Source organism: Neopsephotus bourkii, unplaced genomic scaffold (genome assembly GCF_033783945.1).
Source record: "Neopsephotus bourkii isolate Nb327-2 ecotype Australia unplaced genomic scaffold, CSIRO-AGI_Nbou_v1 NB_977, whole genome shotgun sequence".
Lineage (NCBI taxonomy): Eukaryota > Metazoa > Chordata > Aves > Psittaciformes > Psittacidae > Neopsephotus > Neopsephotus bourkii.
The window spans coordinates 367,499-382,259 of NW_026901471.1; the positions used below are offsets into that span (position 1 = coordinate 367,499).

Genomic DNA, 14,761 nt, shown 5'->3' on the forward strand with positions numbered 1-14,761 from the left:
TTATTCTCCAAACATCACACTACTGAAGGAAAACATGTCCAACACAAACATTTAATGAACTGAAGGTAGTCACATTTCTCTCTTTTTATCAGCTGTCTGAAATAACCCAAGGGTTATTTCAGGGAATCGGTACCTGACCATTTTCTTGCTCTTGCTCATAGGTGCCAATACCAAAGCCCAGTGGAGAGGAATGAATGCTCTAAAGGGAATCTGCCATCTAATGATACTGCAGGCTGACCCTTCCCCAGTCAGATGCATCACTTGGACTCACTCATATGTGCTAGGCCCACTGGATACCCTGACAGCAACAGGAAGGCACTGGAGATCTATGGCAGGCCCAACCCATTCACAGCACTAAGCCTAAAGAGGTTCAGAGGAGCTGCTGTGATCATTTTCAACAAGACAAGTAAAGCTGCCTTCTCTCATGCTCCTTCCCTGACCACTAAATGCCCTACATTTGATTTACCCTGATCCAGCAGAGCTTATAATTCCCACTGGCTCCTACCATAAGTGACGAAAATTATGCCTTGTGAAAAGCCAAAAGAGCTGCAACCCCCTCAGGCCTGTAGAAGAGAGACAGAAATTTGTATTTACTGAGGTCATCTCAGTACAAGAAAGTTGCAGTGGTTTCATTTAAATCTGACTGAAACAATTCAAGTTAAACTGATGTGAATGCCTTCATACATCTTTATTTAAAGATGTTAAATGGGGGTTTACTTGATTTCAAACCTAATCCAAATCTAAAAGAAGCTACCAGATGAAATAAGACTGTCCATGTCACATCTTGCATTGGTTTAACTAAGCAGGTTTACCAGTAATCTTAGTGCAACTCCCTCATGTATACAAGGTCTGAAAATACATTCACTTTCTAGCTCTACCCTGCTTCATGCCAGGAGAATTTGCAGCTGGAATGGGCTCAGGGGAACCTCAATGCCTACAAATAAAAGAATTGTGTGGAGAGGGAGGGGAGAATCATAGCTTCTGTGCTCATGGGTCCTCTATGGACATTCCTAAATTAGGGTAATTAATATAGGGGAGTGTGTCTGTGCTCCTTAGTAGTCTATAAATGTTACAGGAAGTGGAATGTTTTATAAGTCCCCTGGTAGGTTTTAAATGTTAATAAATGATGTGCAAGGAGGCATTTTACATCTCTTCATTTAACAATGAGCTGACAGCTGCAATTATAGGCCAGTCTCTGACCCCAGCTATCCTTCCAGGAACCTGAGGAGTAAAGGGAGTAACTTTCTTCCAGAATAATAAACTGCATTGGGATGCTGGCTCAGCATTTCAACATCCAGACTCAGAACCAAGGTGAGACACCCTCAGAAACCTCTTTCGCTGCAGTATGCATTTCAGTCACTGGTACCTCGTTACCTTGCCACCAGAAACTCACTGCTGCTCCTCCTGTGGCGGCAAGAGCGCTTTGTCTTACAGGTAGAGTAGAGTGAATGGAGCAACCAGCCAGGCAATTACTTGCTCTATTGCTCCTCAGATGTGGACTAGAAAAAAGAACTGGCCTGTACCTGGCACATCCAGGACAGCAGAAGTAGACAGCGGTATCACTTTCACTCTGGTTTCAGCCAAAAATCACTGAATCACTGCAGCAACAAAAGGGAGCAAAGGGACTGCTCAGTAATGCATGCCACAGCAGAAACCCCAGTAGTTTTTAGTAAGCCCTAGTTACTACCCTTCCCTTCTGCTCTGACAAGTCTTCCCCAGTAGACCAGAGCCTCTGTAAAGTTAAAGGAAACTTGAAGCAGTATTTTAGTTAGGTATGTTTCAGGTTGCAACCTTCCTTGCAAAGTAACAGCAGAGGGCTTTGTGCCAAGGCCCTAAATCTGCTTGTAACGCTGTATGTCTGCATGCCTGTGTATTTTCACCTTCTCCTTTCTCTTATCTAAAAATAACCTTTGGTCTTGATCCCTACCTAAGCTGGCTGTGTTCACTGTTGTTAGTGTGGACATTCCTTAGTCCTGTTAACCACTGAGGTACTGCCTAAGGCAGGACACAGCTGTTTTGAGGCACTTTAGTCCATGCTGTATGCATTGTTTCACTCCACAGGAATTGCACCCCACTGATGACAAAAGGCAACTCAAGATACTGAACGAAACCAAGCAGAACTGTGAGTAACACCTTGCATTTTCACCACATCATCCTAAAGGTAGGGCAATGGGGCTTACAATTCTATTAAAATCCCACAAGGTAGTATTTTTGCCACTGACAAGCTCTTGCTTCCTTTTACTTTAAAAGGGCAGAACCCTACAGCTTAGTATAGCTGATTTATTAGAAAACCCACATTTTTATTACTTCCCACCTTTTTCTTTTTTTAACATGAAGGGCTGTAAAGCAGTTGATTTCTTTCCTCCTCCAGTATCTGGTGTTGTACAACACTGGTGACAAAAGGACATGTTCAACTATTAGAATTATAGTTTTCTTTCATTCTGTGGTTCCACAACTGCACCTCAGCAAAGCTTAAAAGAAATTTTAGGTGGTAAGAGCAAAGTTTTGTTTCAGATTTGCAACAGAATTAGGTTAACATTTTCACTGCATTCATGCTGCATCCACTACAGCCAAACACCATTTGACATCTTTCACTTACATATTCTTTCTGTTTCACACACAGATTTCTCAACTGTGTCTTAGAAATGGGTCTCATTTACCCCTGTTAAAGTCTAGGCCTTTAGTACAGAATTTCTGGAACTAAGTTACAGCTTTTCTTCAACTCCTGTCTGCATTTGGTTATGCATTTCTTCTGTTTTGCATTAACTCGTATATAAATGGTTATGACCATCCTTTCATTCTTCAGAACTTTACTGTTACTGATTATGGCCAGCTTTCCAGAGCTTTTGAACAACAGGGACCCCATGTTAATACACAGCTTGTCTTCGACATCATGTTCAACTCATTCTCAATGGCATATGTCAAACACATTCACACTGAGTCAAGTAATATTGCTGTGGCTACTTCAGCCATTATTTACAATGAAGCATGACAGTAGGTTATTGTATTTGTCTATCTTGCTAATATAATTGCCTGTTAATTAAATTTAGCTAATAAAATGGGAGTAGAAGCAGCACTACCATATGGCTAGTCGTATCTTCATGGAACAATAGATACAGGTACTGAAACTTGGCTTGAGAGCTGACAGCCACAAGTATGTGGTAAAAGACTTCTGACGGGAGACACCAGAGCTCAGGAATAGCGGGGTACCAGAAGCTGTGCCACCAGGAAGGACATCTGCCTGAACCTGGCACTCTCCAAAGCCAAAAACTACAGGTGCTGGAAGCTACCCCTTTGCAGGACCCCTCACTCAGCCCAACCTCTGAGAAGAGGCACTTACAGCCCCTGCTACTTTCATACCTCTAATTTGGGGGGGATGGAGGGGAGGGTCAAACAATATTGTGCACACCTCCTTGGAAAATTGCCAATGCTTGCAGCTAGGAGATGAGGCAGTATGGTAAGGAGTTCAAAAGAGAAAAGTAAGCAGTTCAAAAGAGAGAGCTAGATCTTCCTAGCCCCTTGTTACTGTGCAGACCCATCTAACCAGCTGCTGTTCTACTGTCAGCTACAGACAATATTCAAGACCAAATAACAGAGATTACACATCCCTTCTTCAGTTGCAATCTATTTTTTATGTTACAGCACTTCAGTGACATTCATAGGATACATCCTAAGTGTCCCACACCTGCACAATCAAATTAAAGTCATTCACCAATGGCTCATCTGCTGAAATGTCTAAACTGTACCTGTCTTGTAGCTGAAAGGATGGGGTTTTCCTACAGGGAAAGGCTGTTTGTCACAGACTTGACTGACTTGGCAATTCCTCTGTTTAGCAACATTCCACAGTTCTTTCACATTTACAAAATACAGTAGTAATACTTACCACCTTATGGGGTCCTGTGAGGCATAATTCATTAGTTCTTCTGAAGTGCTCAGAGATCCTCCAAAGAATGCAATCTGGAAAAAAAACTATCGTTAGTACATGTGGAGAATTTACTATATTTGTCTCCATTACACAAATAATGATGGTTTGGGGGTTTTGCTCTTGTATGTGTGTATGAGAGCAAAAATTCACCACATTTTGGTATATCTCAGTTGTACCAGGAATCACATTACTCTTACCAGTATTTATACTTTTATATTCTTTTCTCTAAGACAATATCCAAGAATTTCATTTAAAAATAGAAGCCTCTCTAGGCAATGTAAGTTTGTAGATTTGTCAAACCGATAAAAATTGTATGATCCCATGATATGAAAGACATAACAAGTGAATTTATATATTTACAAAGCAGTATCAGCACTAGACACCTACTGAAGATGATCTGAACTGTTGCTTGCCATAACTATTGGTCCATTGGCTACCAAGAGAACCCACAGCAACTAAGATCACTAGACACATAATTTACATACCTAATGAGGTATGTGGAGCCCCCAGATGCAACAGAAATTATAGATTCAAACCTACTCCAAAATACACATTATTTTCAGACAAGCTGAACGCCTCCACGAAAATGTATTCCCAAACTTTGCTCACCCTTGAAGGTGAGCCCATTTCAATTCAGGAGTGCTGAGCTGGATTTCCAAATCTGACAGGACACTCCAGTATGGCCCCAAGCCAAAACTAGGTAAGGGATTTTCTGGCATCAAAGCCACAGGTTGTGAGTCTGCATTACCTGGAAGCAGCTGCCACTCCTATCTGCAGCTTTGAAAAACTTAATCTCTCTCTGCCCTGGTAAAATGCGGGTAATGGTAATGTTTTTTCTCCTTTTCCTGCTTCTTATCTGCTTAGTCTGTGAATTCTTGTGGATTGTGTCTGTTTCTCCTGTCTATTGTAGAGGATGCTTAACACATTGGGCCACCCATCTTAGCACATCCAGGACTGAGAAAGAGCAAGCACAGCCAGGACACCTCAACTGTGGCAACTGTGTATCTACATTCTGCTCACACAGAGAAAGAAAAACAGTCCACTTCCATTCTCCAAACACACAACCTAAAGTGCTGGTCTTTGCTGAACAGGCTTGCAAGCTTAAAAAAATGCCCTGGGCCTCCATGTTTCTTGTCCTTCAGTAATATCAATACATATATTCTCTGTAAGGAAATTAGTGGGTGTGTGTGTGCATGTGTGTGTGTAATTAACCCCTACTGCTTCCCACTTTTTGCCAGAAACTTGACATAAACCAAGTTTTTAGCACAAGAATTTTGTTCTATTTTTTACTGCATGCTTTATGCATTTCTAGACCTCACCTAGATTAGAAGTGGATCAGCCAAAGCAAACACACATGTGCACACACACACAGAGTGCTAGGTGCATTTTTCGGAGAGAGAGAGTTTGCTTTCCCTGTCTTTCTGCATCTGTAAGCAGGAAGGCTTGAAAACCTTGCAAAAGAAAGTCTGTTCCCATGAGAATTCCTGCCTCGCTCTCTGCAGTTTCAAAAAGCAATCTCTGGCTTCTGTGCATGGGAATCCCAGTATTTTGGCATGGTTTTCATATCAGCATCATTAGAAACACTGATTTATTTTAATTGTCACCTTGTACCCTACACTGCCAAATGCAGTCAGAATGTCAATTCCTTATCAATGTGAGCTGTTGACATGGAAACAGATCTGCTGAAATGGAAGCAATAAGAAAAAATATGTTACTCCTCCAAGTTACACTTAGAAGTGGTAAATCTGTGTGTGCTACAACAGATTTAAATACTCAGTAAACTACACAGAAGAAATAAACAACTATCTGGGGTGACAGTCATTTTAGTTGTTTACATCATAGACTGCATTTAGAAAATCTCCAGTGTTACTATGGTAACTGCTTTTGCTTAAACGTAGTTGTGGACGCACTTTAGGTATGATCTAAATTAACCGAAGATGGAGGAACAAAACTGGAGAGCAACAGCTGGAGTAGTGACTGGCTGCCTCCTATCAGCCCATCCTATCTGCCGCATGCACTGGCATGGTACAGGCAGAATGCTGTGTAGCAGAGACACCTTGGCTCATTCCAGTCTACACTTTGAAAGAGAACCTGAAGCAGTCAGAAGCCTGCACCAGGTAGACTTTAAAGGTAACAGACACAAAGCTGCTCATCATGCCCACACACATCATAGTGCACATCAGTGTTGCTCATTTTCTCCCTCAGGTCTCCAGAAAAATTGGTGGGAAGAGGCTCAGGCTAGGAAAGGAGCCTGCAAGAGGTCCGCTCTGTACCTCTGGCAGAATTTATAGCTTTCCATTTTTGGGTCTCTCCCAGGGAAGAGAGCAGAGCTGCAGAAAGTCAAGTCTGTAGCACAAGCCTTACACCAAAAATCTGTGACTTGGAATGGACGCTGCCTCATGATTAGCTTCACACAGATAAGAAACAGTCCTAGAAGATGCAACGCAGACCTTTGACCGGCACTGCATTTCCACTAGAAAGATTAAATCTCTGTGCGGCTGAAACTTGTTTCATAGTCATAGGGAACAAGGCCAGAGGAGCCACTGTGATCTGCTGCTCTTAATAGGGATTAAAGGAACCTACCATCTCCCGTTCACCTGACTCTAACCTGAAAGCAAACGATGGAGATCACTGAGCAGAAAATGGAGGGAGAGGCTCCTCTGCCCTCTTGCCAGGTGGCAGGGCAAGGGGCAACAGAAGGAACAGACACATTTAAACCAACTTCTCTAAACAGGATCAGGGAGGCATGTGGAGCCAGAAACTGTTCAAAGCTTGTGGCTCCTGGCAGTACTGTGAGGCAGTCCAGTTCTGAACTCACCAGGGCAACCCAGCCTCCCCCCACTGCTTCAACTGTGATAAGACATCAAGGCATGCAGATTTTTTTCTGTTCTTCCCTCTTCCGCTTTTCACATTTCTGCATGATTACATTAGATAATGATACATACCTCCCAAAAGCTTGTGCATCAATTAACAAGGGAAGGAAAGACACACATGATTAATTACACACTGGCCTGTGAAACATGGACATGGGATATGGCATAATGTTCTAAAAATAGCAGGCAGGCTGCCTTGTTTAGGTCAAGTTTTATTCGAATTCCCATAACAAAGCATCTGATATTAAACAAGGAAGCGGAAGACACACCACTGTTTAGCCTCAATGGGTGTTCCAGACAGTTCTTAATCTGCACAGCAAAATGCAAAGCCAAGGAATGTAAGTTTATGTGAGCATGAGACAAAATAGCACTTTAAACTTATACAGCATTTATCAACCCAAAGGATCCCAAACTGCTCTACAAACCATATAGTAACTGAAATGTTTCCATCTGCATTGTTATCTTACTTGTCTTACTCCATCTGTATTGTTATCTTAGCATTTGTATTTTGGTGAGATTCAGGAGGTTTTGGGTTAGATGCTGGGCCAAATTGCAGATATTGCTTCATGTAGTCAGAGATGAAGAGCCAGTTTGCTGGCTGTCATGGCTGTTCACAGATGTGGTTGTACTGAGGAAATTCTGCTTTTCTCAAATAGGGATAAGGGAACAGAACTGGATGAGAAAAGGACCTGTACTGCATGTCTCAAGGTACAACTGTACCACATCAGCCTTTGCTAGTGAGCGGGATAGCATAATACTTCTAGATCATTAAGGCATGGATATTGGAAGCATACATACTTCTGGGACGAGCAAAGGCCTCTGTCTGAACCTGCATGAAGGCTAAGTAGAATAGAGGAATGAAGGACACAGAAAACCATCTTGCTGATACCTGATTTTCAAACAGGGCGCAGTAATTTGCAGATCATGCAGTAATGTTGCAGAACAGAGAAAAAAAAAACCCTCAGCTGCCCCCAGCATAAATCAAACGACTTTTTAACAAACAAAACCACCAACCTTCTTCTTCCTCCAGAGTGGATTGTGGCTTCCATAAAAATATAATGCAGAGGGACAAATGAAAAAAAAGATGTAATAATGTAATTATTAGTGCAAACTCATAGTCTTTTGAAACACACCCCATGGGAAACTTGGTTTCCAGGTAGAACAAAAAGGATCATCACTTTTGAAGCTTCATCTGAAAACATAAATGATGATTTTATCCTATATTGATGACAATAAAGGCAATAATCTTCTACATATACCTCCACGTTCAATGTTAGAAACCAAAGGTACTGTTTTCTAATGTCCGTAATACATCTGAGAAGCAGATGATTCCCTGAAAGCCACAGTCTTTTGATCCTATATAAATTGGATGCTTTTGAGAATGTCACCCAGAATTCTCATGTCAGTCCTAGGAAAACATAATCTAAACCAGAGGATAATTTTGATTTTCCTCCTGACTCAGCAGATGAGGAGATAATTAGATACGGAAAATGAGTGTTCTTGAGGGTAAATATACCTTCTGTAATCCTACTGCCAACTGAATTAAGGTTTGTCTGCCGCAGTAAGGCATGTGTAAACTCAGCTGGAGGAAAGCTAAGACCTGTCAGATTTCAGAAGTCACTGGTGGTCCTTCCTATGTTACACTTCAGTATTTTAGAGAAAAGAAACCAGTGAATAGAGGAGTGAGAGAAACAGGAGAGGAGTGAAAGAAACAGGAGAGAGGAAAGAAGGAAAAGTATTTCTTATCTCTGTCAGTGGTTATAAGCAACAGCAGTAAGAATCCAGCAACAGCACCAGAAACAGAAGCTGGCGGATTGCCTATTCTTCACATCAAATCCAAATGATTCCCTCTTACTGACTAGTAATGTGAAGCGGCTTATTTTTTCAAGTGCTCTTCAGCCTAACCATGACTTCCACCTCTGCAACTGGAAGAATCCCATATGTCAAGTAAGCAAGGACAGGCTATCCTCCTGCAGTGATAGCTCAACGCTGACTGGAAGTCTCATTTGTCAGAGGAAAGAACTGTTGGTTTTCTTTTTAAACTAACCCAGAGAAGAAAAAGGTATTTGTCCAGACCCAGGTGCTTTTTCATTCCTCCAGCAGCTGCTAGTTTGACAGAATTTTAAAAGGTTGCCCTTTATGAAATGAATTGGTAATCACAGCCCTTCGCCTCACACACTGTAAACTGAATGATTCAGGGGACTAGTAATAGGATAAAGCCTTTCACCTCAGAGGCTGTGGTTCAAATGCAGAATAATTCTTAACTTCATAAAGACCATCGCTACATGATGGACGTTTGTTATCATACAATGAATCAGGTGTTTTTCCTAGTGGAAAACTATTCATGCCACAGACAATATACTAATTATTGTCAGTAATTAGCAGCACTCTTGACAGTGGCAGTAGAGGGACCTGTAGAAAATTACACATATGCTCATCCCTTGGAGGTTGTCATATCAAAGCAAGGGGTCAAGCCCTTCATACAGTCATTGTGGCGATTCCTGTAGCTCCTACCCGCCCTGGGTATGCTTTGCAGATAAGCCAAGTTCAGCTTCCAGAGCTGTCAGTCTACCACTTTTATTACCGCTAAATTACTTTTGTTTCAAATGCTGCAGGCGACTTTGAATGCCGGGTCTAATTAGACTGTAATTGTTAGGAGATCTGAGCAACTGTGGCAGATTTGGGTGGAGACTTTGGAGACTTACAGTATTTATACAAATAGGTTGCACAAGTACAAAACCCACAGCTGCTTGGAACAGTGAGCATTTTCTTAGTATATTACCAACCATCTAACCCAGGCAGGAGAAACTTAAGATTTTCCACATGGAAACTGACTGATCTGCAAGTGCCACCCATACGAGCTCAGAGCTTCACTGGTCAGGCAGTTTTCATGAGCCCAAGATGTTTTGGTGCAAACAGAAGAAAGCAAGTTTAATTAGGAAAAAATATTTTTGCACAAACAGAACAAAGTACACTTGACCTAAGCAAGAACCAATAGCAAGAAAGAGGTATATATGTCACCATGTTTTCAGAACAATAAAACCCCACACACTAAAAAGAAAATAAATTTCAAACATACACAGGAGTAAATCCTACCATTTAGCACTAGAAACCTTATCTCTCCCTCGGGCAAAAACTCGTGTACAGTCCAGGAACTCCATGCCCTGTTGCTGAATACCATTTTTCCTCTGCCCTCCTTTGGGAAAGTGTAGACCCCTCACACTTCAACACCCTCTAATATAACACAGTCCAGAGATCTGCAGGGAAATCCTGAATATCTGTGAGTGAACATTTAAAGGCCAGGGAGCTTCCGCAAGGAGACCCCATGCTTCCATGTAATCTCTGGAGGTCTACCTGTCATAATGACAGCATTACCTTTGTGCAGCTCCAGGGAGGGCTGTGCAAATATTGGATTATCTGGTTCAATGGCCAAACAAAAAACAATTATGGGAAGAAAAAAATCAGTTGAATCTACTTGAAATAAAAGCTAAGGACAGAGGTCTGGCTAAGTGGGAAAAAAAAAAAAAGGAAGAAATGTTTCCCTCGAAAAGTAGTAAATTCTCTTTAAAAGATCATTTTTTAAACCTTTAATTTGTTTGGTGGGGCAGGGGAGGGTGGTGTAATAAACCTTTATCAAATTGCCTGTCACACCACAGTAGATCTAGTCTCCCTGGAAAATCTGTTTTGTTCAGCAAACCTACTACTTAAAAACACTTTGCTGACGTCTAGCTCTAAGAATTGTACAGTCTGAACTAGAGAGATCCAGTGACTGACTCTTGTTTAATAACCAAGTTTTCAAGTCAGAAAATTGATGTACTCATGTACTCAATCACTATGGATCAAAAAATGCGACTGGCAAATTTTTTCCTATGAAGCAAGAAAAGCAGGGGGTTGCACTGAATGGCCCTTGAAGGTCCCTTCCAAACCAAACTATTCTGTTTCTCTATGACCTTTGAAGGACAGGCTATCAGCCTCACTTATACACTGCAAGTACCGACCCCTTTGTTTTGCTCTCCTGTAAGTAAAACCACAGCCACAGTTTGGGGCTTTATTTTGCTTCTGCTGCAGTACGTATGTTAAATGAAAAGTATACTTTTCATTTACCAGATTCTACCAGCACATTCCCACAAGCTTATGTAGCTTGGTACTTACATGTGTGGCTGGCAGTGAGCATGCTTGGAAACCACTCTTTTTATCGGTTATCCTACAGCTCTATAAGGATTTTGTTTGGGTTGGTAGCTGGCTCCTCTATTTCCACAGAACAAGTCCAATTGGATTCAGGAGTTTCTGCAGCTGAACTGACTTTGGTAAATACGAAAAGACAACCTCTGCTACATAAGCACATACACCAAAATTAGAATGAAACTTGCTCAGCTGGACAAAAAGGAAAAAAATTGGCTGCCTGTAGAACTGCCGCTGGTAAATACGAGCAATACCATTTAATAGAGGAAATGGGTATATACGTGTATATATGCCAAAACTGGAACAAAATTTGCTCAGAATGACAAAAGTGGGAAATATTCAGAAGTTTCAACGTCAGCCTCAAGTCATTAAGTCCAGTCCCCCAGACTTTACGTAAGTGACTGCTGAAGATGGTAGGAGACAGGTAAGTGCTTGTTTAAACCTCTTTCTTCCAGACCCATATTACATGCACAAGGCACTGGTCAATACTTACGCTATATTCAACCAACTAGCATCCACAAAGACTTTGCTGCCTTGGATCAGAAGACCACAATGCAAGTAATCGTTTATTAACCCATTTTCACAGACTTTCCCTAGACAGCCAAGGCTTTAAGAGACAGATTATTAAAGCTACAGAAAGACCCAATTATGAAACACAGAAACCTGTGAAGAAAACCTGTGTGTTAGAGGAGTATGAGCCCATCCCCCAAGCAGCAACATTACAGAATATGTACCATTCCCAGGATGACTCTCAGCTCATTCAGCATTTGCAAGTGCAAACATTCAAAAGAAGAGTAAAAACCTTTCACCATGCAGTGACCTACTCCAGGTAATACTGAGCTCCAAACTGAAGATGCTATAGAGCATGGGCAACCTGAACACCCTGGAAGCACCACTAGAAGAAACAGCAAGCTCTGATTTCAAAGTTTACCAGCAGCTTTACTTAGGAAAGGAATGGCTAAAAAATGAAGCTGTGGAGAGGAACGTGACAGCCAACATGAAGAAGCTGGAAGACACAATGACAAAGCAGAACCAAGACTTCAAACAGCCACAGAATGAAAAAGAAAAAATTCAGAAAGAACTCCAGGAGGTAAATGCAGGGGCTGTGGGGGGAGGAAACAAAAACTTGATGGATTTTGAAAAGAGAATAGCTAAAAAGGTATTAAAACGTGCACGGGCTGGGAGCACAAGTGAAGGTCCAATAGGAAACACACAAAAAGGGAAAATAAAATTCTTGCTGCAGATTACAGGATGTTCTCTGACAGTGTAACAGCAAAGAAAAATAAATACATCTTTGCTTTCCATTCTAGGTGACTGTGAGATACCAGAGAAGAAAGTGTGCAGGTGTTACATAGGGAAGAAAGTTAATGTGAAGAAATGTAGGAGCTATATAAATACAGAAAATAGCTAGAAACTCCTGTAAAGAAAACCTCTTTAGAGCATAAGCAGTCTTTTCTGTGTGGCCACAAGAAGAAAACCAGAAATAGTTGAGAATGGGGTACTCTTAGAAGCCAGGTTTACCTCAAGTCCAAATGCAGAAACAAGACAAGCAGACTAGGTAAAGAGTTTCTCCTCACGCTTGTTCCAAGCTCATGTAAAGGTCAGAGAAGCATTGTCCCAGTTCAGTACACAGCTATTTTCTGGGATTAGGGAGCATGCTAAAGTGAAAGGACAGGAGAAGCCTTCATCAATCCTGCTAATACACAGCAATATCCTGGGCAGTAGAGCTGCCCAGTCCTGTCGAAAATGGCACTACTATCTGTTGTAAAGGACTGAAAGAGCCCTTTACATGTTACACTACAGCACTAGCAATCAGCAGAAGGTGTAATGTATGGCACCAGTGCTTACAGGACCCACCTAGGGATATAAATCTGCCCTGAGAGAACAAAGCTGCAGAAGAATATGTCCATTAATCTCGCTTTAATAGCTTATGGCACACATGAGGAGACATGCCAAGGCAGATCCCTGTGAAGCCAATCCATGTCTATAACACTTCTTGCAGTGTATCTGCATCTAAAGATCAGACTGCTGGCACTCTGCCTCTAAGACATCATTAAACCCCGTATATACATTACATGTCACACGGGTTTCAGGGAACCTCCCTGCCTTCTCAGCCATGTTCAGCTAGAGACTAGCACTTGCAACAGCTAGGACACAGGCTTCTTAGAAGTTCTGCTTATTATGACTTAAAAAGTGAGATGCCGAGCTTAATCACCAGTACTTCATTATTTTACTTCTCCAACCATCAGTATTTGTTCACAGATATGCACAATGGGTTTGTGCTGTGTAACTCTTCCTTCAGCAGACTTTACTGTAGATTTACATCCGTTTAAAACAAAGGTGGAAACAACCTGAAGAGTCCAAACCTTTGAGACTAAATTTGAACAATTCATATTCCTACTTCTGGTAAACCTGAAGAAGCATGCAGGTCCATAGCAAGGCTAATTTGTGTGCTCAGACGGAGAGGAAAATATGAGTACCTACATGAATACAAAGACAGTACTCATGTGATACCAGCCTGGATCAGCAGGACTGTGAGCCATTAGGCCTCAGTATCTGTCCCATCTGCCCAAACACACGCATTGCATTGCCCCTGACACAGGAACTGTGCAAGGTCCAGGGGCCTTGCCACAAGCCAGGTGCAAAATCAACATATATCCTGTGCTCAGGGAGTGCGTAAAGCAGAAAAGTATCTTTCAGACAGGCCCCCGCATGGATCTGATGAGAGTGAAGAGAGGGCACTTGGCAACTTCTTGTGCTGACCTGCAGCCATACTGAAATTTGCAGCTCCTCACCTACACCAAAGGAAAAGCTCCAACAACCTGAGAAGTAACTTGTGTTACCCACTAGAAGTACAGGTACCTAAACAAACGTGGGTCTATGGCCTGATCCACACACTTGGTACATTTTCCTCAAACACCACCCAGCCCTGTCTCTCCAGGAAAATACTAACTTCAGAACAGCATAGGAGCACAACTGGTCCGTGAGGCACCCAGCATGGCACAAACAGCCTTTAGTTTATTTAAGGAAGGCTCCTGTGGTGCTCTCTATCCAACCACTGGACATCCCTGGGTGCTGTGGCCCCTCGCTGGGGACAAGGGCCACCTCCATAGCAGGGCAGCACCACGGCGGGTGAGGCGCTCCCCATCTCACAGGGGAAACGAGAGGGGCACTCGGGGACGCCGGGCTGTGGAGAGGGAGCGGGAGCTCCGCGCCAGGCAGCTCCGCCATCGCTCGCCTGCACGGGAGCAGCACCAACGCTCACACAGCACCTACACTAGGCACGCCAATTAAAGATATAAATGAACTTTTAACGCTTAATTATGAACCCCCGCAGAAGGCGGGTGTCTCCCCCGCACCTTTCTGCTTCGTCACGCCGGGGGCCGCGGCTCTGCGCTGGGGGACAACATGGCCGCCGGGCCCCCCGCGGCGGGGAGGCGGGGAAGCGCTGCCACCCGCCTGGCGGCAACACCTGCCTGGCTGCTGCGGCTGCGGCGGCTCCCCCGCGGGGCCGGCGGCAGCGCCCGCCCAGGCATTACGAGCCGACGGGGGGATGTCGGAGAATTATGGAGGAGCCGCGCGTCGGCTCCAATTAGGATCAACTCTCCCGCCACCCCCGCGCCGCCGCAACGGCGGGGCCGCAGCGCCCCCTGCCGCCGCCCCGCCAGCGGCACCCCCGCGGCAGCGCTGCCGGCCCGGCCGCAGCGCAGGGCGGCGGCCGAGGAGGGCAGCCAGGGTGCGGGCAGCGTTGATCCGGGCGAGGGCAGGTGCCCCGCGGCGG

At 43.4% G+C, this 14,761-nt stretch overlaps 1 long non-coding RNA gene across 1 annotated transcript in view; it reads right to left on the reverse strand.

The window, feature by feature from the left end:
* Positions 1 to 1,679: 1,679 nt before the first annotated feature.
* LOC133215407 (uncharacterized) overlaps positions 1,680 to 14,761 on the reverse strand; it is a 136,872-nt gene continuing 123,790 nt past the window's right edge. The window contains exon 3 of the long non-coding RNA XR_009726404.1: positions 1,680 to 3,957. This is a non-coding gene — a long non-coding RNA (uncharacterized LOC133215407). The remainder of the gene's footprint in view (positions 3,958 to 14,761) is intronic.